The 21,811-nt window shown below is 42.9% G+C and overlaps 1 long non-coding RNA gene across 1 annotated transcript; it reads right to left on the bottom strand.

Annotated features, from left to right (window-relative positions):
* Nucleotides 1-973: 973 nt before the first annotated feature.
* LOC310764895 lies at nucleotides 974-19,627 on the bottom strand. The gene is made up of 3 exons (XR_014549331.1): nucleotides 19,518-19,627; nucleotides 6,110-6,235; nucleotides 974-1,081 (listed from the first exon to the last, which is right to left on the bottom strand). It is a non-coding gene; the product is annotated as an uncharacterized lncRNA (long non-coding RNA).
* Between the last annotated feature and the right edge of the window lie 2,184 nt (nucleotides 19,628-21,811).

The raw sequence follows: 21,811 nt of genomic DNA, 5'->3' as shown, positions 1-21,811 counted from the left end.
ACGCCGGCTCCCTCGGCCTATAGAGCGAGATGAGCGCACAACCCCAGAGTCGGTCACGACTGGACCTAATGGTCAGGGGTCCCTTTACCTTTACCTTTTACTGCAGCCTTATTGGGAGAACTCACAGGACAGTCTGAGGATCATTCTGCTTGTGGACAAGTGAACTCCACTAAGTTCACTTTCTTGTTCAATTTCCACAAACTTTGTCACCATCCCTAGGGATGATAGAATGCAGCCACCTATAAACTGCTCTGTATAGTACTTATCTCTTTGTTTTCCCTTTCCGCCCCTCAGATAATTCTCTACAAGAACAGCCTGTGTGCTTCTATAAGTCAAGCTAGCCAGGCCCAGCCCTGCTAACTGTCTGGCTAGGAGGCCACCTGGGAAACTTGTATAAGAAGCACTGACCTTTGTGAAGAAAGGGCAAGGTATAAGCCTGATAAATAAATAAGCGGAATAAACATGTGTGCCCAGTGTTTTCCCTGCTCTTGAAAAATGAATGCCCTTGCAAGGGAAGCTTCTCTGCCTGTACGTTGGGGTTTGTGTTCATAAATTCATGCATGGAGCTATGTTTCCAAATTCAGGTATGTCCCTTCAGTGGAAGTGGTGGCTGTTGGCCAGCTGGCCCCCGCCCCCAATTCCAACCACAAATACATGCAGATGTTGCATCAGCTTTCCCAAAAACTCATTTTCATGTTTAACCTGGCAGCCACAAGCCCTACCCTCCAACTGAATTAATCTGTCGTGACACTGAAGATTTAAATTGCTGTTGACTGGGCAAAGCAATGGGGTGGGGGTTCCAAACCCTCATGTGATGCTTTTAAAAAGCTAAAAACAAGGCAAATGCAAACTGCTTAATACAATATGTACAAGAAGAAATGGAAATAAGATTAGAAGTGATGTGTGTGCCAAGAGGCCTTCTTCAGGCAGTGCAGATGCAAGAGAACAAGGTTAATAAATTTTATTTTATTTTCCCCCATCCTCAAAAGCTGGCAGAAGTCCTCATAGCAACAAGGTCAATTCTAACCTTATTTCTGCATTTTTTCCACAGATTCTCCTCCTCATTTCTTCTCTCATTCTCCTAAGAAGAAAATGGGGACCATTTAATGGATGTCATAACACTTTTGGTTCTAGAGATGTCCTCGTTTCAAGAATGGTTAAATGTCACTGCGAATCTTTGAAATGATTAAAAGGAAGCAGGTAAAGTGGAGACAGAGGGATAGACACAGACTCTGCATTTTGGACTCGGTGGGGCATCAATCTGACCAACTTAAGCTCCATTGATTTCAATGGGTCTACTCTAAGCATGAAAAGCAATGACAAACCTAGACAGCATCTTAAAAAGCAGAGGCATCACCTTGCCAACAAAGGTCCGTATAGTTAAAGCTATGGGTTTCCCAGTAGTGATGTATGGAAGTGAGAGCTGGACCATGAAGAAGGCTGATCGCCAAAGAATTGATGCTTTTGAATTATGGTGCTGGAGGAGACTCTTGAGAGTCCCATGGACTGCAAGAAGATCAAACCTCTCCATTCTGAAGGAAATCAGCCCTGAGTGTTCACTGGAAGGACAGATCCTGAAGCTGAGGCTCCAGTGCTTTGGCCACCTCATGAGAAGAGAAGACTCCCTGGAAAAGACCCTGATGTTGGGAAAGATGGAGGGCACAAGGCGAAGGGGACGACAGAGGAAGAGATGGTTTGACAGTGTTCTCGAAGCTACCAACATGAGTTTGACCAAACTGTGGGAGGCAGTGGAAGACAGGAGGGCCTGGCGTGCTCTGGTCCATGGGGCCATGAAGAGTCGGAGACGACTAAACGACTAAACAAGAACTCTAAGCATGGCTAACAAGGTTGGCTTGTAATCAGTTATCCGACAACTGTAGACACTTGGATTGGAGGCAGGTCCCTTATAAAAGTAGACCCATTCCTCAGCATGTTTGAAACCTGTTATGCAGAATGGACAATTTTCTTGTGCTTTTATTAGGGCTCTTTATCATTCATAACTGCACAGAGGTGAGGATTTTAGTATGTGCTCCTTGACATGTTACTCTCGGCTGTAAGCAAGTGTTTGAAAAATGTAATCTGCCAAAATGCCATTCTCTGCACAACCGTAATTTGGGGAAAAGGGATGGTAATGACGAGGAAATAACAGCTAAAGTTAGATGAAGGGTGTTTGGGTGGTGTGATGTCTTATCGCAGGCAGAGATGTCCTACTGAAGTGAATGGAGCTTGCTTCGAGGTAAGCGGGGTTTGGATTCTTCTGCCTGAAATCTCGATCTCATCCAAGATCTTTTTCAGCAAGAGCTTTCTGCCACAAAACCCTTAGAAACAAACTTTTAAAAATCAATACTGCCATTTCACTCTTGCAGACATTACGGTTCTCTCTCACACATCATAATCATCATCATCTTCTAAAACTATCAGTGCATTTGGCATTTTATAGAGTAATGTAAGCTGAGAATAGTCGTTACCCTGTCCGCCTCGCAGCCTAACAGTGCAATCCTATACAGGTCGACTTTGTAGGACGAAACCCCACTGAAATCAATTGAGCCTCCTCCCAAGGTAAATGGGTGCAGGATTGCAGTGTAAATTTCAGACACCATTCACTGGGATCTTCTGGCCTACAAGTTGCTAATCAGTGCATAAGGGAGAAGAAGAAGGGGTGAAGTCGTCATTTCAAAACTTCTCTAATGCTTCTGCTATCACTGCCTGTGGAACAGAGGCAGAGGGAGCAGGAAGCATACCGGAGCAAAGCTACAGGTAGTTGGTGGGCATTTTTCAGCCCACTCCCATTTGGGCTCTGAAAAAAAATTCCGTTTTCTCCCATTTTGGGGGGGGGGTATTCAAATCCATTTTGAATTAAAATGGGGAGAACTCAAAGTCACCTGTCTCCAGAAGGAAATGAAATATGTGCAAACTGCCTATGACCAGAGATTACCTTAAAAGTGGCTCAATTCTGTGCTGCTGCTATAAAATTAAGGAGACAAGCCTTGAACGAATCTTACCGTCAATGTCTTAATATGTTTTAAATTAGCAATTAAGGTTTTAACTTACATATTTTAGCTGTTTTTATCTGAATTATTTATCGTGTATTAGCTTACGGAGCTTAATTTTAACATATTTAGGCTTGCGTGGTATCTGTTCTTGTGTATGTTGCACTCTGGTCGGTGACCGAAATAAATCGATTCATTCATTCATATGACCTAAATTCTAAAATATTCCGTTTGTTTAGATGTACATATACATATATATATTTTATTTATTTAAAACAAAAATTTTTTTCCTTCCAGTAGCACCTTAAAGACCAACTAAGTTAGTTCTTGGTATGAGCTTTCGTGTGCATGCACACTTCTTTATTTATTTATTTATTGAATTTATCTACCACCCTATACCTGCAGGTCATATGCATGTACATATACAGTAAATCAGAACTGGGGCTTCTTGATGTATCAGCTCCACCTTGGAAATAGGATTATTAGATTATTGCCCAGTTCAGAATTCTAGTGTATGCCTCCTGCTACCAGCTGAGTGGGACTGCATTGTTTAGCTATGCCCCTGAGGCCTATCGCTCAACATCAAAAAACCAAAGTGCTGCACCAACAAGTATAAAATACCCCCCCCCCCGCAGCACCACAAATCCAATTCAATGGTGTAAAGCTGGAAAATGTTGATCACTTGTCCTACCTGGGCAGTTATCTCTCCACAAGGGTCAACATTGATGCCGAAATCCAGCGTTGCCTGAGCTCTGTGAGTGCAGCTTTCTCCCGATTGAAGTGCAGAGTGTTGGAGGACTGGGACATTTGCAGGGAAACCAAAATGCTTGTTTACAAAGCTATTGTACTACCAACCTTACTGTATGCTTGTGAAACATAGATCACTTATAAACACCATCTCCAACTCCTTGAAAGATTCCATCAACGGTGTCTCCGGAAAATTTTACACATCACTTGGGAAGACAGGCGAACTAATACCAATGTACTGGAAGAAGCAAAGATTACCAGTGTTGAAGCAATGATTCTCCAACATCAACTTCATTGGACTGGACATGTTGTGCAGATGCCTGATTATCGTCTTCCAAAGCAACTACTCTATTCCAAACTTTAAAATGGAAAGCGTAATGCTAGTGGTCGACAAAAGAGGTTTAAATACTCTCTCAAGGCAAATCTAAAAAAAAAGAAAGTAATATAAACACCAACAATTGGGAAACACTGGCCTGCGAGGGCTCTAATTGGAGAACAGCCTTTACTCAGGACGCAAGGGAGAAATGTGCTAAGAGGAAGGCATGCTTGGCAAATCCACACCGTGATCACCTCCCGCCCAGAAACCAATGTCCCCACTGTGGAAGGACGTGTGGATCCAGAATTGGCCTCCACAGTCACTTACAGACTCATTGTTAAAACCGTGTTTATGGAAGACAATCTTACTCGGCTACAAGTGATCGCCAAAGAAGAAGAAGACTGCATGTGTGAACTAGTCTCATCCCTTGGTGCGTGGACCTAGAGCATGAATGTTCAGAGAGACAGAGATTTCACACAGCTGCCCAGCTGCCAGGGCCATGCCTAAGTATGTGATGTCCGGGATAAGGCTACTTGGTGCTGCCCAACTCACACTTTGGGAAAATGCATGCTCATGTGTGGCATCTACTGTGGGAGTGGGTTCTGGAGACAGAGCAAGAGGTCTGGAGTTGAGGAAGTGAGCTTTCAACTCAACCGGGGTCTAGAGGAGACTGAGAGGCTTATATTCTCATTGTTAACTCCTCTTTTTCCTGGTCATCTGTTGGATCATTAAGAATGTGAGGATAGCCCTTCAGAATCAGGCCAATGGCCCATCTAGTCCAGCATCTTTTTCTAAATGTGACCTGAAGCCAATGAGCCTGAACTAAGTACAACAGCATTCTCCCCTTCTGTGGAGTGAGTCCTCCTGAGTAGACCCTTGCACCTTTCCTCCTGAGTAGACCCTTCAACCCAAAGAGACCTCCAGCAGTAGAGTCTTCTGGCAGCCAAGGGGAAACTCCTGTGATTGTGGGTTTTCCATTGGGGCTGACTGTTGCCTTTGCTCTTGAGGAGCAGATGATGATCGGGCAGAATTGGAGATCAAGGTAGGCCTGTGGTTAGACGGATCATTGCAGGGGCTCAGGTGAGACACGCAGGATCCAAGCAACTTTAGGCTGCCTTGAGTACTTCTGAGATGTTCTTCTGGGTCCTCAGTTGGAGTGAGGTCTGATGCTTCTTCAGAGGAGGTCTCTCCAAGGCATCTCCAAGGCCCAACTCCAAGGTTGGGTGAGATCCTGACAATGCATGAGTTAAAACTTCTGAATAGGTCATTAAGAACTCCCAAACTTCATGGAGCAATTTTGATGATGAAAATTTTGGAAGCATCCTGTCTGAAGGCTACAAAACCCAGTTTGCTCGAGCATTTTCTCCCAACTTTTGCTTCATTTTGTATCTCCATCTGAGAGTTTACATTTTTAAGTTTTAGCCTCAAGCAAATGACTAAGGCTGAGTTACTGCCTGAATCCTTGGCAATGGTGAAAGGGAGGGAATTTAATAAGTGAAAAGAAAACACACACACACACCCTGACAGATCCATAACTACATGCAATGCAAATAAGCTCTTACATCAAAATGTAGAAACGATAATGCAATTTAATGGCTTAAGGACTTTTTAAAAGGATGAAAATGCCTGCTATATTTTGACAGAGCAAAGATATCTAAGCTGCATGCCGGGGATGCGGTGGAGCCTAGCTCTATAAGTCTTGGAGATGATTTGACAAGAACAATTTCAATGTTCAGTTTAATGCACTTATGACAAATTTAAGTGATGAATCGATGCCCAAGAGGCCATGTGACTGGAATTAGGAGGCACAAATTCCCTTGTTATGGGAGCAGCTACAGGGCAGTTCAGTGCTGACAGGCATACTAAAAGTTAGGCAAAGGAAATCTACAAAGAACATTATGTCAATGGCAGAGGAAATGGAAAGCTATATATTTATTAAACCGTAATGTCACCAGGTGAAGCTTTGCAGCACTGAAGACACTTCTTGGTTCTCCAGATGCAGGAAGAGGAAATCTTATTGGCGTAAATTCAGCCGGCGGAGAAAAGCAAACATTACCTTAGAATCCCAGAAGTTGCTCTTGCAGTCTTGTCCTCAATTTACTGTACGCTTGCGGCTTCCTCCTGCCACAGATGTGCCGATCAGCATGAGGTCATGCATGGATTCCTGCACTGCTCCCAGGAGCTATGGGGGGGGGGGCAAAACTGTATGTCACGATTAACATGAAATGCACAGCTCTCATGCTTTTCTTTAATGGCTTGCAGCCAGAGATCCCCCTTCCCTGACTAATTGTCATCAGAATTGTGGTACATGAGGCAAGAAGCTTTACCTCTCCCCAACCACAACCCCCTGATATTTATTTATTTTTTTGAAAAACCAAACCTCATGAAATTGGGGAGTTTCAGGTTCCTCAGTTTTTGACTGGGCAAGGAAGGGATAAACTTCTCCTGCCAGAATGCTGCAATCTTGATAACAATTTTAAAAATTGTCCCCCTGTAAAGACAAATATGCTCTTCATTATGTCTAATGTGGTCTTTCATCCTTCCTTGGAACAAAACACAAGAAAAATGCAAGAATATCTCTGCAGCGTCAGAGCGAGGTCCCATCTAGTTAGGTGTGGCTAGCCAGATGTCTTCCAGAATTCCAGAAGCTATCAAACCAGCGATCAGACCTGGATGGGGTCTGATGCCATTGAACAATGGCAGTGAGACTGGCTCAGTGTGAGAGCCAGTGTAGTGTAGTGGTTAAGAGCGGTAGTCTCGTAATCTGGGGAACCGGGTTCGCGTCTCTGCTCCTCCACATGCAGCTGCTGGGTGACCTTGGGCCAGTCACACTTCTCTGAAGTCTCCCAGCCCCACTCACCTCACAGAGTGTTTGTTGTGAGGGAGGAAGGGAAAGGAGAATGTTAGCCGCTTTGAGACTCCTTAAAGGGAGTGAAAGGCCGGATATCAAATCCAGATTCTGAACCATCTCAGCTCTTCTCTACCTCTAGAATGTCCCGTTTGAGGGGCTTTTGTGGGCTTCCACTAGCAGGCATCCTGCCCACCTGTGTGTTCAGTGAGTGGAAAGGGGTGTGTGACTTGGATGGTGTGGTTGTTGGTGGTGATGGCTGGCTTGTTTTCTGGGAAAGGTGGGTGATGAGTCACTTTTGCCCAATCCACCACCACCCTAATCTGGATGAAGGGGTTGGTGGTCTGGATTGTTCCATTACTTTGGAATAAATTCCACTGAATTCAGTGGAACTTGCTTCTAAGTTGACAAGTATAGGATTGTGCTGCTGACCAGCTGCGTCTAGGTTCTGTTGGAGATGAAATAAAAGCTGCTTGATGGATCTGTCAGATTACTGACTCTCGGGATAGACTTCTCAAGAAGCTGATCAAGCAGATGCAGGGACTGGATTCCTTGCTCAGGAACAACCCTGGTGTGTGCTTTGTAGGCTAGCTCGGTACCCCACTATCTTAAAAAAGAGCCTTTGTCAGAACTTGTCAAAAACTAGACAAAATTTTGAAAGCATATTGAATACAGAGGTAGTTACTGAAAGTGAAACAGCACACACACACACACACACACACACACACACACACACACACAAATCTTTGGCCCAGTTGCGTTCATCATAAGCATCTCTGGTTCCCAGGAATTTCCATCTAAATGTTGCATTACAATTTACATTTGTCATGGGATGTCTGAACACAGCAATACCTGAGGCTGGCTGGTTATCCTAATCCGTAATGATGAAGATGAAATGGGACAGATGTAGATTTACATTTCTTCCCATTTTTTAAAAAAACTGCAGGGTTCCCTTGAAGTGGAAAAGTTTGCCAGCTTTGTTACGAACCAGGGGAGGCAAGGGTGGACAGCAATGGATCAGAAGGAACTGTCACAACCCCAGCCTCTGTTCCTGTGAAATTGCAATAGATTGTTCCTTGCAGAGTGTCTGCAATTATATAAGCACAGGGATTCCTACAGCCAGTCATCTCAGAATTTGTAGCACTACTTGCAGAGTCTTCTGGTTTAATGAACAAAATTTAGCTCTTGTGGGTCATGGAGAGCAGTCTGATGAACTCTAGGCTGTAAATGTCACCAATTTTCAGATTTGCTTGAGTGGCCTGGTTACCCGTTTGCCTTGCTTTTAGGATAATCTCAAAATCTACAGCAAGTGGAGATAGCAAATTCCCTGGCTCATCTAACGTATCGAAAGGACATTTGGGTTTGATGCTGGCCCTACAAAGGTTGTTATGCACTGAACCACTGTCAGTCATTTTCTCGCATCCAAGGAAAGTTAGTTCCTCATCCAAAGCGAGGGATGCGTCTTGTAATTGTCTGTCACCCTCTCTGTTCTTCCATTTCGAAGGCTGCAAAGAAAGGTCATGTGATGGAGGGTAAATTAATTTCACTTTACATACAGATGCAGTCTTGCCAAATACAGTGGTACCTCGGTTTTCAAACGTAATCCGTTTCAGAAGACCGCTTGAGTTCCGAAACTTTCAAAAACTGAAAACTCAGTACGGAAGCCTCAAAACCAGGCATAGACAAACTCCAGCCCTCCAGATGTTTGGGACTACAATTCCCATCATCCCTAGCTAACAGGACCAGTGGTCAGGGATGATGGGAATTGTAGTCCCAAACATATGGAGGGCCAGAGTTTGCCTATGCCTGCTCAAAACGGCCAGAGTTTGCCTATGCCTGCTCAAAATGGAAGTCGCGTTTCATGTTTGACTTCTGAGGTGTGTTCAAAAACTGAGCATTTACTTCCAGGTTTATGGTGTTTGAAAACCGAAATATTTGTCAATAGAGACGTTTGAAAACCAAGGTACCACTGTACATACACACTTCTTGAAAGAATGTGTGAACCACATGCATGCAACTCTTTGACCTTTGCTGCACTCTGAATTTTGTGATGCAGTATTCCAGCCAAAGATGGATACAAAAATGTGTGTATTGGGGGGAGGGTTTATAAGGTGTGTATCTTACTGAAAATAACAAGGCATTGACTTGGAAGATGGCTTGCCAAAATGCATACGTTAGGTGAAACAGAATGCAAAAACAGAATCAGAAGGAAACACACACACAAGTTTCGCTAGATCTGGAGAAACAGGAAACAGGAAAACACTGCACTGTAGCAAAAAAACCCCGAGTTTTTCTGGAAAATATTTATAATCACCTTGTAACCAATTCTGGGAGAATATTTTGCAAAGCCCTAGAGGCAAGTGTGGGGCAGACAAAAGACACTGCCTCAAGTGGGGTATAGTGGTATAGCATGTTGGACTAGGACCTGAGAGACCAGGGTTCAAAGTCCCACTCAGCCATGAAGCTCACTGGGTGACCCAGTGTCTGTCACTGCCTCTCAGTCTTGCCTACCTCACAGGGTTGTTGTGAGGACTAATTGAGGAGGTGAAGAACCGTGTATGCCTTGGAGCTCTTTGGAGAAAAAGCTGGGATATAAATGCAAAATATGCCACACAATTTAACGAAAAGGATCTATAAGGGCCTCATTCTCTGCAACTTTGGAAATGGCTGACATCTGAAGGATTTGTTTGCAAGCATCTGATTGATGTGTGCCCCTGTCGGCCCCTAATGGAGCCTACCTGGAACAACATTTTAACAGCACAAGGGCTTCAGAGCAGGAAAAAGGATCTCAGCCTCACAAAAGAGTTAGCGGGAATGATCTGGGAGCACGGCTCAGACAGGAAGGCTCCCTGCCTCTTTCATATGCTCCTTAAGCCCCTGAAGACTGGCTCAGGTTTAATCGACAGTAGGATGTCTGACTCCTCTTTTCAATCAAATCTGAAAAGACATCTTGCAGGGTGACATGTCAGCTGGAAAAGTTTAACTACAGGTGCAAGGAAACGACAGTGCAAGAGGCTTTTTTGCCTCTCTTCCTACTTTTCTTTGAAGGCTGGAAGTAAAAACGTCTGTGTCTGGAAAGAAAAAGAAAGAAAGAAAGAAAGAAAGAAAGAAAGAAAGAAAGAAAGAGAGGAAGTGAAAGCTTAGCACACAAGCCAACTAGGTGGTTGTCACCATCGATGGTGAGGATTCCATTGTGATGATGACCTCACTTCAAATACAGCTACAGTAATCCTTCAGAGAATCAAATTCAAACCTGGGAAGCAGAGAACTCTCACATGAAATGACTTCCAACATATCAAAGGCAACAGTCTCAGTAACTGAAAGACGAAGGAAACTGTCAATGCACGAAAGGTCCTACCGAGTTTTATTTGGGGGTGGGAGTGGGGAATCATCAGAAGAACCTGCACAGAGAGACCCATGATAGTTAGGTTGGCTGAATTGGTTAGATCCTGCTGGATAGAAGTTTTTTTTTGGGGGGGGGGGTTGTGGCACAGTAATGGAAATATATGCCTACAGATTTGCCAAAGTGCACAAGGCTGCCTTATATTGAATAAAAGAAGGGGTGAATCTGTGAGCTTCAATGTCTCCCACTTTCTCCTTTTCCCAATCTTAAATTCCTTTTCCCTATCTTAAATTCAGTTCTTCCTCTCTGGGTGAGAGCGGAAGAGTGAGTTAAGCCCTGCCAAGTGGTTCAGCAATAAAACTGCCGGCGCATTTGCAAAGGTAAGCAGGGTTGGGTATGGTTTTGAACTGGATGGGGGACCGCGTGTTGAGATTCCTGCATTGCCAGGGGTTGGGTTGGATGGCCTTTGGGATCCCTTCCAACTCTATGATTCTATGCACCTTAACTACCTGATGGCTCATTGCCAGAAATCTGAGCTGCAGCTCTCACAGCAGGAGAGGAAACGTGAGAAGTCAGAGATGGCTAGTAGCAACAATTGTAGCAGAGGAGTTACAGGTTGTAGATATTTGCAAATAAAACCATATATCATAAAGACACCACAGTCTCTGCTGTGCCTAATTTCTGAAGAAAACATGAACCCTAGGTAAGTACAGTGGTACCTCGGGTTAAGTACTTAATTCATTCCGGAGGTCTGTACTTAACCTGAAACTGTTCATAACCTGAAGCACCACTTTAGCTAATGGGGCCTCCTCCTGCTGCTGCGCCGCCGGAGCACGATTTCTATTCTCACCCTGAAGCAAAGTTCTTAACCTGAAGCACTATTTCTGGGTTAACGGAGGCTGTAACCTGAAGCGTACGTAACCTGAGATACCACTGTATTTGGAACCCCTGGAACTGCTAGGTGAAGATTGTGGTGACCTCTCTCCCTCTCTCTGTCTCTCTCATCTCTCTGTCATCTATTATCTATCTACCATCTATCTATCTATCTATCTATCTATCTATCTATCTATCTATCTATCTATCTATCATCTATCTATCTATCTATATCTATCTATCTATCTATCTATCTATCTATCTATCTATCATCTATCTATCTAACATCTATCTTAAACAGAACCCATAGTGAATTTTAAAAACAACAGCAAGCAGGAAGTCTAACCACATCAGCTAACTGCTATAAATTATATCACAGCAATTTAACTGTTCAATTATAACCCAATGAAAATATTTTGTAAGTGAAAAAAAGTTGTGAAACAATTCTGGCACATGCATTTCAGTTCATTTTATATATTTAATGGTGATAGTCATTTAATCCTTTGTATTTGTGAGAACCCATAACAGCTATCGTAGCACGATAGCCAACATAATTCAATTTTTTTGTTTATTTCTCTTCAAACAAACAAAAAACCCACTGATTGAAAAAAAATTATCAACAGAATCCCTTTGTCAGTTTTCAATGCATGCCTATTCAGTCAATCTGAGGATAAATGCATTTTACTTTTCTCTCTAGAGACATACGCTAGACATGCATTACTGATATTTTCTTATCTAGGATGGTGCAAAGGGTGTTAGATAATTATACCACAGGATATGCTGTCATTTTTTTGAATTTGCATATACAGTAGGCTCATTAATACTGATTGCTAATTTTCATTTATCACGCCTCCACCTAATAAATTCTGTGCCTCTTGAATATAAGGATATACATGCAGAACGAGAGGGGGGAACAGCTTGAATGGGGAAGGTTATCAGTCTACCATACCTGAGCTGGAAGCTACCAATGGACAATGAAGGCAACATGACCAAGAAGGGGCATGTTGTGCAGATGTCAACTGATGTTGACTATGGATGTGGCAATTCAAATCACTTTTGAATTGTTTGCTTTATTGTTTATTTCCATTATGGGTTCTTTAACGCCATTGCATATTATAATCATGGATCAAATTTATAGCTAGCTCTAAACTGCTTAGGAGCCATTTCAGCATATCATAGCATCATAGAGTTGGAAGGGACCCAAGGGCCATCTAGTCTGACCCCCTGCATGCAATGCAGGAAACTCAACTAAAGCATCCATTACAGATGGCCATCCAACCTCTGCTTAGAAACCTCAGTGATATATCAATCAATCAATCAATCAATCAATCGATTGATTAAATAATTGGTAATAATAATAAATAATAATAATTTTTTATTTATACCCCACCCTTCCCGGTTCAGAAAACCGGGCTCAGGGTGGCTAACAACAAATTTAAAACACTTAATTGATGCAACAAAAAAGCATAAAATACAGTATAAAACGTGAATAACAATAAATTCAGAATTCAAAAATCAATTTAGGGGGAAAATCCATCCAATAAACATTAGATGATCACCAGGACTAGATGACTAAATTAGTCCTATTTAGGCCAACAAGGAGACCAGGGGAGAATTATCTGTGGGATCCCAGAGCGGGTAATCTTTATAAAAAGGGGAGGGGGAGGGAAGGAAGGGGAATAAAAGATCAGGCTAAGTTCAGTTTGAAAGCCAGGCAGAATAGCTCTGTCTTACAGGCCCTGCAGAAGGAAGTTAAATCCTGCAGGGCTCTGGTCTCATGGGACAGAGCATTCCACCAGGTCGGAGCCATCACTGAGAAGGCCCTGGCCCTGGTGGAAGATAATCTGACTTCCTTAGGACCCAGGACCTCTAAACTATGATTATTCATGGACCTTAAGGTCCTCTGCGGGGCATACCAGGAGAGGTGGTCCTGTAAAAACAAGGGCCCTAAGCCAGATGTTGGTAAATGACCAACATCTACAATAAGGAGTATGGTATGGCACAAACGGATCTCAGTTCTTCCCCCAGACCCAATGGCTTCTCAGAGGGCTTTTTGCCAGCTTTAGGATTGCGACCTTTAACGCACACCCCAGATCTGATTAATTTTCATGGGAGAGAAGTAACTACATTCCACTCCTATGGAAACCAATGAGACTTGAGTCTGCTAACCTGCAGTTGCTTGCATTGCACCCAAAATCTTATTGCATCCTAAATCTATTACCCATAAGGCAAACGCAATGCTAAACAGGCACATTTTACCCTTTTCTTGTTTCTAAAATAGGAACTACTAACATTTTGTTCATATTTTTGTCCAGGCTATTTCAAAGAAAGAAAGAAAGGAGGGGGGAGAACTGTTCAATTTTGTTTTATCTTTCCCTTTCCTAAAAAAAGGGCATTATTAATTTCAGTTTCAACAACTGTTATTTTTTTTCTCTATGTGCGTGTGTGTATTCATATTTAAATTAGGTTCCCTCGAGATGGAAGGAAAGCAAAGAGGTTTTATCAAGAGAGACTAATAATATAGCAGGCAAAGCATCCGAGACTTTCTGTATTGAATGTATAAATCATGCTAGCAGTAACCAGAAATGTTTAAATAATATAGAGAGTCTCGCAATAATATACTTATTAGTTTAAGTAATTTGGGGGCTCTTGTTCACATGGCAAATCTCTCACAGAAAATTTTCTCAGCTAATCACTTGATAACTGAAGCCGAGGGAGGGATATACATATTATTCATCCCATAATTCTTCAGGACTTAAATGTTATCATAGATCTTTGTACTGTGTGGTGGTCGATAATGCATTTATTTAGGACATTCATGGGCTCCTATTAAAGAATTCATTTCTCTTTGCTTGGCAAAATGTACCTGAGATAGAGAATTCAAAGTAATAATTAAAATGTTCAAATATAACACTTAATGAAAACAGCAATTTTTATTGTTAAAAAAAAAAAAGCCAAGGCTGTTGCAAAAAATAAATAAATTTTTCTTTGCACATTGTATTTTGCTGCCGGATTTGCAAGCAGTGAAAATGGGGAGGAGATTTTGTGAATTTGGAAAAGAAGGGAGGGGAATTTGAGTCAGGAGAGAGACAAACGGTGCCTGCTGAAATCTGGGATGGAGCGTTTCACATGAGTGAGACAATGACATCAAAGGCTTGGTATTGTGTTGATGTCAAATGGGTCTCCTTAGTTCAGGGGACGATGACGCTGAAACTAGGCCAATCATTGAACTGGACCATAAAGCAATCAGAGAAGAGCACATACTGAGAGTACTGGGACCATAGAGTGAAGGGTGGGTAAAACATACTTATAGTAATAGTTATAATACTGCAGTGGCTGCTGGTGACCTTCCAGTTCAAGGTATTGGCAGTAATATACAACGCCCAAGTACCATCTGAAGGAGCACCTTCTTCAATAAGTTCTAACGGACAGTTTTCTTCTCCTTCTTCTTGGGGTTTAATGGTAGGAAGACCAAGGAGAGGCCCCATTAATGTCATCTACTGTGATCCTAAACTTCTGCCACCTTGAGGGATATCTTCAGGAGAAGAAAAGGCTAAGGAGTATGTTAACGGAAAAATACGAGGGCTCCCTTGGACAAAAACAAAGACACCAACCAGGATAACTTGGAGCAAAACAACAGCCTGTAGGCTTGTCCTTTATTGGATACTGTCGCGACAGGACTCCCACCCGCAAAAAGATGAAGCAAAATGGAAGTCCAGAACAAAAGAAGACCAACTTTTATTAGTTACTAATCCCCCAAACTACACCCCTAAGACTACATCACAAAAAAGGAGGGAGGAGTTGTGGAGGTAACCTGAGTATCTTGTCTCCTGGCTGGTTCCTCCTCTCCCCCTCCCCATGAGTCATTTCCAGAGGACAAAAGGGAGTTGGCAGTTTCCTGCCTCCAGAGGGAAGATCTGATCATTGTCCTTTGTTCCAGTCCATGTTGAATCCACTCCCATATGCAAGTCCTTTGTGACCTGGATGGTCTTCTGTCTGGGACCATCAAGGTTGTCATGCCAACTTGGTAGGGCTCCTGTGTATGTGCTGGTATGGTTAAGGGATTATGGCCATCCTGTATCAAACCACCCCTCTTTGACAGTCCTTCCTTCATGGAGTAAAATAAAAGTAGACCGGTGTAAATCCGATGTATGGTTGATTTACTATGAATTTATAACAGAAACATCATGTATGTGGTTTGTGTGTGTGTATGTGTGTGTGTTGTGTTTGTACAAACTGAATGATTGGGGGGGGTCCTGCAACAAGTAAAAAAATCTGGAGTCCCTAAGGTGGTTGGATGACACCTTGTACACCACCTTCTGGAAACTCCTGCAGCCAAGCTGGTGCCAAATATATTACTCTGCTTTACTTTGGACCACAAAATAGGGATCTTGTTGTCTGGGCAGCCCAGGACCTCCATACACACTGCCCAGGGGAAGTCACTTCGGTGCTGCTAACACAGAAGTTTGACTTCACCCCCAGAGGTGACAACTCCATTGTCTCTCAAGACAGACAGATGCCAACAACAAAAGCAGCAATGCACACTCACAGCTGCCCCTTAATCCAGGCAAACAAAAGTCTTGACCAGAGTTGAAGGACACATTCCAGTCATGCAGAAACATTCAAGGAGGGTGTGAAGCAGACAGGTGAAGGTATGGCCTTTGGAGAATGCAAGAGAATGGGGTGGGGAAGAGACCTGGAGGGCCACATTTGACCTTCAGACCTGAGGTTTTCCACCCCTGTTTTATGTGGCTAGCCACCCTGGGCACCTTCTGTGGAGGATAGGCAGGATATACATTTAACAAATAAACACAAAAATATTTATGTAGTCTCCAGTGCTGGAGACTCCACACTAAGAATAAAGGGGAAACCAGGCTGCTTCTCAGCAATGATCAAAAGTAATTGGGAAAACATTAACGTTACAAACAGAGGTCTCTCATTGAAGGAAATAAAAATTAAAGAGATCTTGAAGCCCGCCTGACAAAAGGCAATCATGTTTCTGCTACTCCAGCACAAAGGGAGATGAATAATAAAATGATACAGATTTGGGGGAAGCCGTTTCATCTTTGCGGGAAAAGAAGAATGCCAAGTATGCAGAAATGGTAAAGTTCAGTCGAGACCGTTTCAAAATGAAATGCAAAGACAATCAGGGGGAAATAAATGGTTGCGCGCAGCAAAACACTCATGAAAGGGTGAAATCTCTATTGTTCTATTCCTGGGTGACTTCCCACCCAACCCTCGGAGGTAGTGGCAAATAAATAACCCTTGCACAGCAACAGATCAAAGGCACTTAAGTGTGGATGAAGAGATGAAATACTGATGCAATTTTTTTCTTATGGGAGGCAGCGGGAGGATGAAGAAGGAAAGGTTAAGCAAAAAAGGAAAAGAAGAAAGACAAAGGTGCTGAAGGTCCCTCAATAAATAAAGGCGAGACGGCTGAAGATAAGCAGAGCAGAATTACGAGGCTTGTTACTGGAGGTCCCCCCCCAGCCCAAGACCCTCTGGGGAAGATTGAAAGCCTGATGTACGGTTGCAGACGTCCATGAAAGAGTGTTTTAATATTTCCAGCTGAAGTCGGCATCATTTTCGAACACCGATTCTGCACAGCCGTAGCTTGTGCTTTTCGGAATATGCACCTGCTTAGGAACTATTCCCAGCACTTGGTTTGTTTTCTTGCTCTGTTTATCGGCCACTTTTCTGCCAAGGCATTCTAGGAAGTTTATACTTCTTTGTAGAGAAAGAAAAGGCTTAGAATCTAAGAGACGCAGCCCAAAAGGCGACAAGAGCTGAGAGGAAAGAGGGAAACTAGAAAATCTGCGGTACTACAGTACATACGCTTCAGGTTACATACACTTCCGGTTACAGACTCCTCTAACCCAGAAATAGTGCTTTAGGTTAAGAATTTTGCTTCAGGATAAGAACAGAAATCATGCTCTGGCGGTGCGGCGGCAGCAGGAGGCCCCATTAGCTAAAGTGGTGCTTCAGGTTAAGAACAGTTTCAGGCTAAGAACGGACCTCCGGAACAAATTAAGTACTTACAGGTATCACTGTATTTCATGTTAGTGTCATGCCGAAATCTGTCCTCCGGTTTTTCATCATCATTGTGAGGGGGCTGAGGGTGGTGCGTGTGTTTATCTACACCCCTAGGGGTAGGAAACCACTTTCAACCCAAGGACTGAATCCCAAAGTGCCCAGCCATATTGATTAGTGGGTAGAATTAGAGGCGTAGGGCGGTTAGGTGGTACCCGGTGCAAAAAAATTCTTGTCATCCCCCCCCCCATTGAATATTATTTTTATTTTTTGCCTGCAAAAATGGTTTTACGTTATTTCATATTTTATTACAAAGGAATGTGCATTCTGGGCCTCTGATAACAAGTAGGCGACTATGGACAGATACTTAAATCTACAGGATGGATTGTGTTTTGGCTTGTGTTATTTTATTTATATTTATTGTTTATTTATTTAATAAAATTTATTTTAAAAAACCTGCAAAGTGGTTTACCCAAAAAACCACAGCAGTAAAATCAAGAAAAATTAACAATCCTACTTTAAAACATACAAAAGCTAAAATATTAAGATTAAAATTACTTCAATTTCCTAAGCATCTAGGTATGCTTGCCTAAAGAAGAATGCTTTTAGCAGGTGCCCGAAAAGAGTCTAGCAAAGGCACGTGCTTTGTTGCAATAGGTAGGGAGTTCCAAAGTGCAGGTGCTGCCACAGTAAACAATGCAGTACAGATATTATGTAGAACCTGTAGTAGTGCTTGAAACTACTGAAGGGGAGGTTTTATTTATTGTGATTTCACCATGCTCTGTATTATCTAATCTACTCGGCCTAGTCTCATTTTTTTCACATAGGCCGACTTTCCAGGACCCGGGAAGCCCAGAGGAGGGTAGGGCAGTAGGGCGGTTCATAAAAACTTTTCTTAAAAAAAATAAATGCCTGCTCCAAAGGTCTTATTTTACTAAACTAGGGATTATATAGCTATTTCTGAGATTTCATGCATATCAGTTAATATCTTGATAATACCCTTGTTAATACCCTGCTCCACTGAATTGAAATTTCAGCCTTCACGACAGGAAAACGGCCAAGTAAACAGCTATTTTTGTGGGGGAGGGTCAAGCTATTAACTGATATGCATGAAATTTCAGATATAGCTATATAATCCCTAGTGTAGTAAGATAAGACCTTTGGAGCAGGCATTTTTTAAAAAAAGTTTTTTTATGAACCGCCCAAGTAGGGCAGTAATTGTTCCTTGATAATTTGTCAACCCCCTCCATGATGGTACCTGGTTTGGACCGCCCCCCCTTTCCTATGCCCCTGGGTGGAATGTCCTCCCCTGTCAATCACCTGACGTCCGCAACAGGAAATTTCAAGCCATGGTTGTAAATGAAGAAATGGGAAGGCACTCAAGCTTCAGAGTGCTTCCAATTTTAACTTTGCAGTCATCACTTGAAGTCATTACTTTTAGATATCTAGTGCTGTTTCCTTTCTCCTGTCTATCACTCCCAGGTGGATGCAATCTCTGCCAAAGTGAGGTCAACAGAAAAAGCAGCCAAATTTGAACTTAACACACCTGGTTCTCCTTTGGCAGCCATGGCTTGAACTTTTCCATGTTTGATGTTAGGCACATTATAAGTGACCTCACAGGCCAAATCAAGGGGTTTGGTGGGTCTTATTAGACGCATCTGTTACAAGTCCCTCACCATCAACTAGATTGGTTTCTGTTAAGGACATGGGATGAATAAGTGAGCATTGGCAATTTCTGTTCTCAATTCCACATTTGTCAGAATTCTTCAACATCCCTACTCCCAGACAAACCAGTTAAGGGGGTTTCTCTCTTACCTCTCCCTCAGACGCTGAAATTTGCTGAAGTTCATGTATACATTCCAAGAAGATATTGATCTACCCTTGAGATGCAATGTCCTTCAAACAGGGAAGGGGTCCTCTAAGCAACACCCTTTGGTACAAAAATGGTCCCAAAGAATATAATCCCAGCTATGGGCTGCCCAGAGTGGCTGGGGAAGCCCTGCCTGCATATAAGGTGAAGGGTGGTAGCAGCAAATACAGCAGCAGCAGCAGCAAATGATGGAGGTTGAGAGTGAACGTTAGGACAACCTCAGAGGCAATGAAGAGAAGATGTGGACTTAAGGTGGGGTTGCTACAATGAGGGGCTGTCAGTCAAGAAACTACGCAGTCTTGGGTACCTGGAAGGAAGCAGGTGCCTATAAAAACTTTGGATGGTGAGTAATAATATACAATTAAGCCTCGCAAGAACCTTGTGATGTGAAGAGTGCCAGACCTTCCTTTATAATGAGGCTATTATTGGACTGTAATTGAAAACTAATAAAAATATTATATATTAAAGACCTTCCTTTGCAAAGTAATAAAGAGACTCACCACATCACCTCTACAAAACTGGGAGGACTTGTGGCTCTGAAGGGTTTCTGCTAAGCTGCTGCATGTTTCTGGGTTTATAACTTAGGACATGCTCCTTTTGAGAGTTCTAGGTAGACCAGACCAGCTTTTCTCCTTAAGTTCCAAGGGGATCAACCAGGTCATTCTGTTCACTGACATCGCCACCACAATGTTCTGTTCTTCTGTTCCAGCCAATGCTTAACAGGCCATGACTCATGGAGAACACTGAGCATGCTTGGTTATCATTGGACTGAGACACCCTCTCAAGCATGCTGATGCTTCTCTCCTGTTTCTCAAACACACTAATTTTCCTCCAGTCCTGTTACTACAGAGGCTCTAAACAACTGGGATACCTCACCCCCACTGGGTCTCAACCACATTGAGCACTGAGGCACAATCATCTGCTCATGAATAGGTACACCTTTTCAAGTTTCTGTGGTAAACATGAGGATGTTAAGCTGTCAAAGCTAGTGGTGGCACATAATTAGGACCAGAGACTGTGGCGTTGCCCTGCTCTCCCTTGTACACGCAACAGATAACACATAAGGCATAGTTACATTGAAGAAGATGGGTGGCAAATACTCTGGGGAAGATTAAGAGGAGTCAATTTAATCTAATTCAATTTGCTCTCAAAGAACACACAGAAATAAACACAGCTTTGTTATCATTCTCCTGACCACAGGATCAATAGAAATATTGCCATTGCATTAAGGTGGTGACAGTGGGGACGGGAGAGAGAGAGAAAAGTACATCAGCTCAGTGATACCAATCCCTTCATCTCTTAACTTGTTGGGATGTCAGCAGTTTCCTTTCACTGAAAATGTGCCTTCTGAATCTTTCAGCTGTCATCTTTGCCTCTCGTACGGACAAGCTGATTCGTATCAGCCAGTGAACCTTCTTCATCTTTCAAGTTATGTTGATAGCTCTATCAAGTTTGCTCAGGCAGAAGCCTCCATGTCATGGGATGAGGGCTGGGCAGGGAAAAGTTAGCCCCTAAGCCAGCAGCTGCCAACCTTCTGGGGGCCGTGGGTACATTTGCTGAATGGAGAAGCTGTCTTGGGCACAGGGCACAGGCTTCAACAAAGCACACACAATGGACTATTCGTCCCTTGTCATGGTCAGTTCACTTCCTGTTGAGATTTAGGCTTTCAGCACCTTTTGACCTCTGCAGAGGCAGGGGACCTGTTAGGGTGGTCCATCCTTGGAAGGTGGGTTTCCAGACAGCCTTGGAATCAGGAGGGGAAAGCAAACCTGCATATGCAAAATCTGAAGTGTGGATATATCCCAACCTCTGTTTGTCTTCAGGGAGGGTGTGCGTAGCCAGGGAGAAGTCAGAACCTACCCCAGATCAGTTTTTTCTGCTCCCCCATTCAAACTAATGAAGCAAAGCAATTTCTTCAGTTTGTAATAAAAATAAAATAAAAACCTCCAAAATAAAAAGAATGCAAGAGAGTTCAATTCCCCAGTTCTCAGATTTTAGGTGCCATGAGAAAGTTAAGAAGGTTTGGAGGTTGGAAGGCCCATGTCCAGTTTTGGAAGAGGTTTCTGTACCCACTGAGTTCAATTCTACGACTGACTCCGGAGGGATGCTCTGGCTATCCATAGATGGTACATCTCAGTCTGACAAAGAAACGTAGCAGAGATATCACGAACGTCCTTGGCTCGATGGCTGTCATGCTGCAAAGACGCTAATTTGTTTCGGAGTGCCTACTACAAATGCAGCTTCAGGTCCACATGTGGGGGTTAAATGAAGAATCATGCATTGAATAGGAATAACAATAACAACAGATGCATCTTGAGAGATGGCACTACTTGTTCTTTGTTAGATTTTGAAAGAACAGCTCTCATGAAACAAGGGCCAATAAACTAACTTCTTTTACAAACACAACACACACTTCTCGTGAGGGCTCCTAAGAGAAAGCTATAGGTGTGTAAACAGATTGCAGCACTTTGTACTGATCCTTATTTGGTTCTTCAGTGTTGTTTGCATCTTATCTTTCTTTTCTTTTCTTTTTTAAAAAGGAGACACAAAAATCTCTTTGGAGACAAGGACAATGCCGTAAGTGAAACATTAGACCGTGGTGTTTGCACAGTCCGCTTTCACACAGAATTCATATGCGTAAAAGCAAGACCCACCATCCTATTGCATCTTTGTATGAATTAGAATTAGGATTGAGGATGTTGCTAGACTGATGGGATGGCCCTGCAGCTTAAAATTGACACAATACTCAGGGTATGTGTGAAATATATTCATGCATCATATAAAGTAGGGCAAG

The sequence above is a fragment of the Podarcis filfolensis genome (genome assembly GCF_964270895.1).
Source record: "Podarcis filfolensis genome assembly, chromosome: 6".
NCBI lineage: Eukaryota > Metazoa > Chordata > Lepidosauria > Squamata > Lacertidae > Podarcis > Podarcis filfolensis.
The sequence above is the reverse complement of the archived record's forward strand: the minus strand, read 5'-3'. Positions and strand labels throughout refer to the sequence as shown.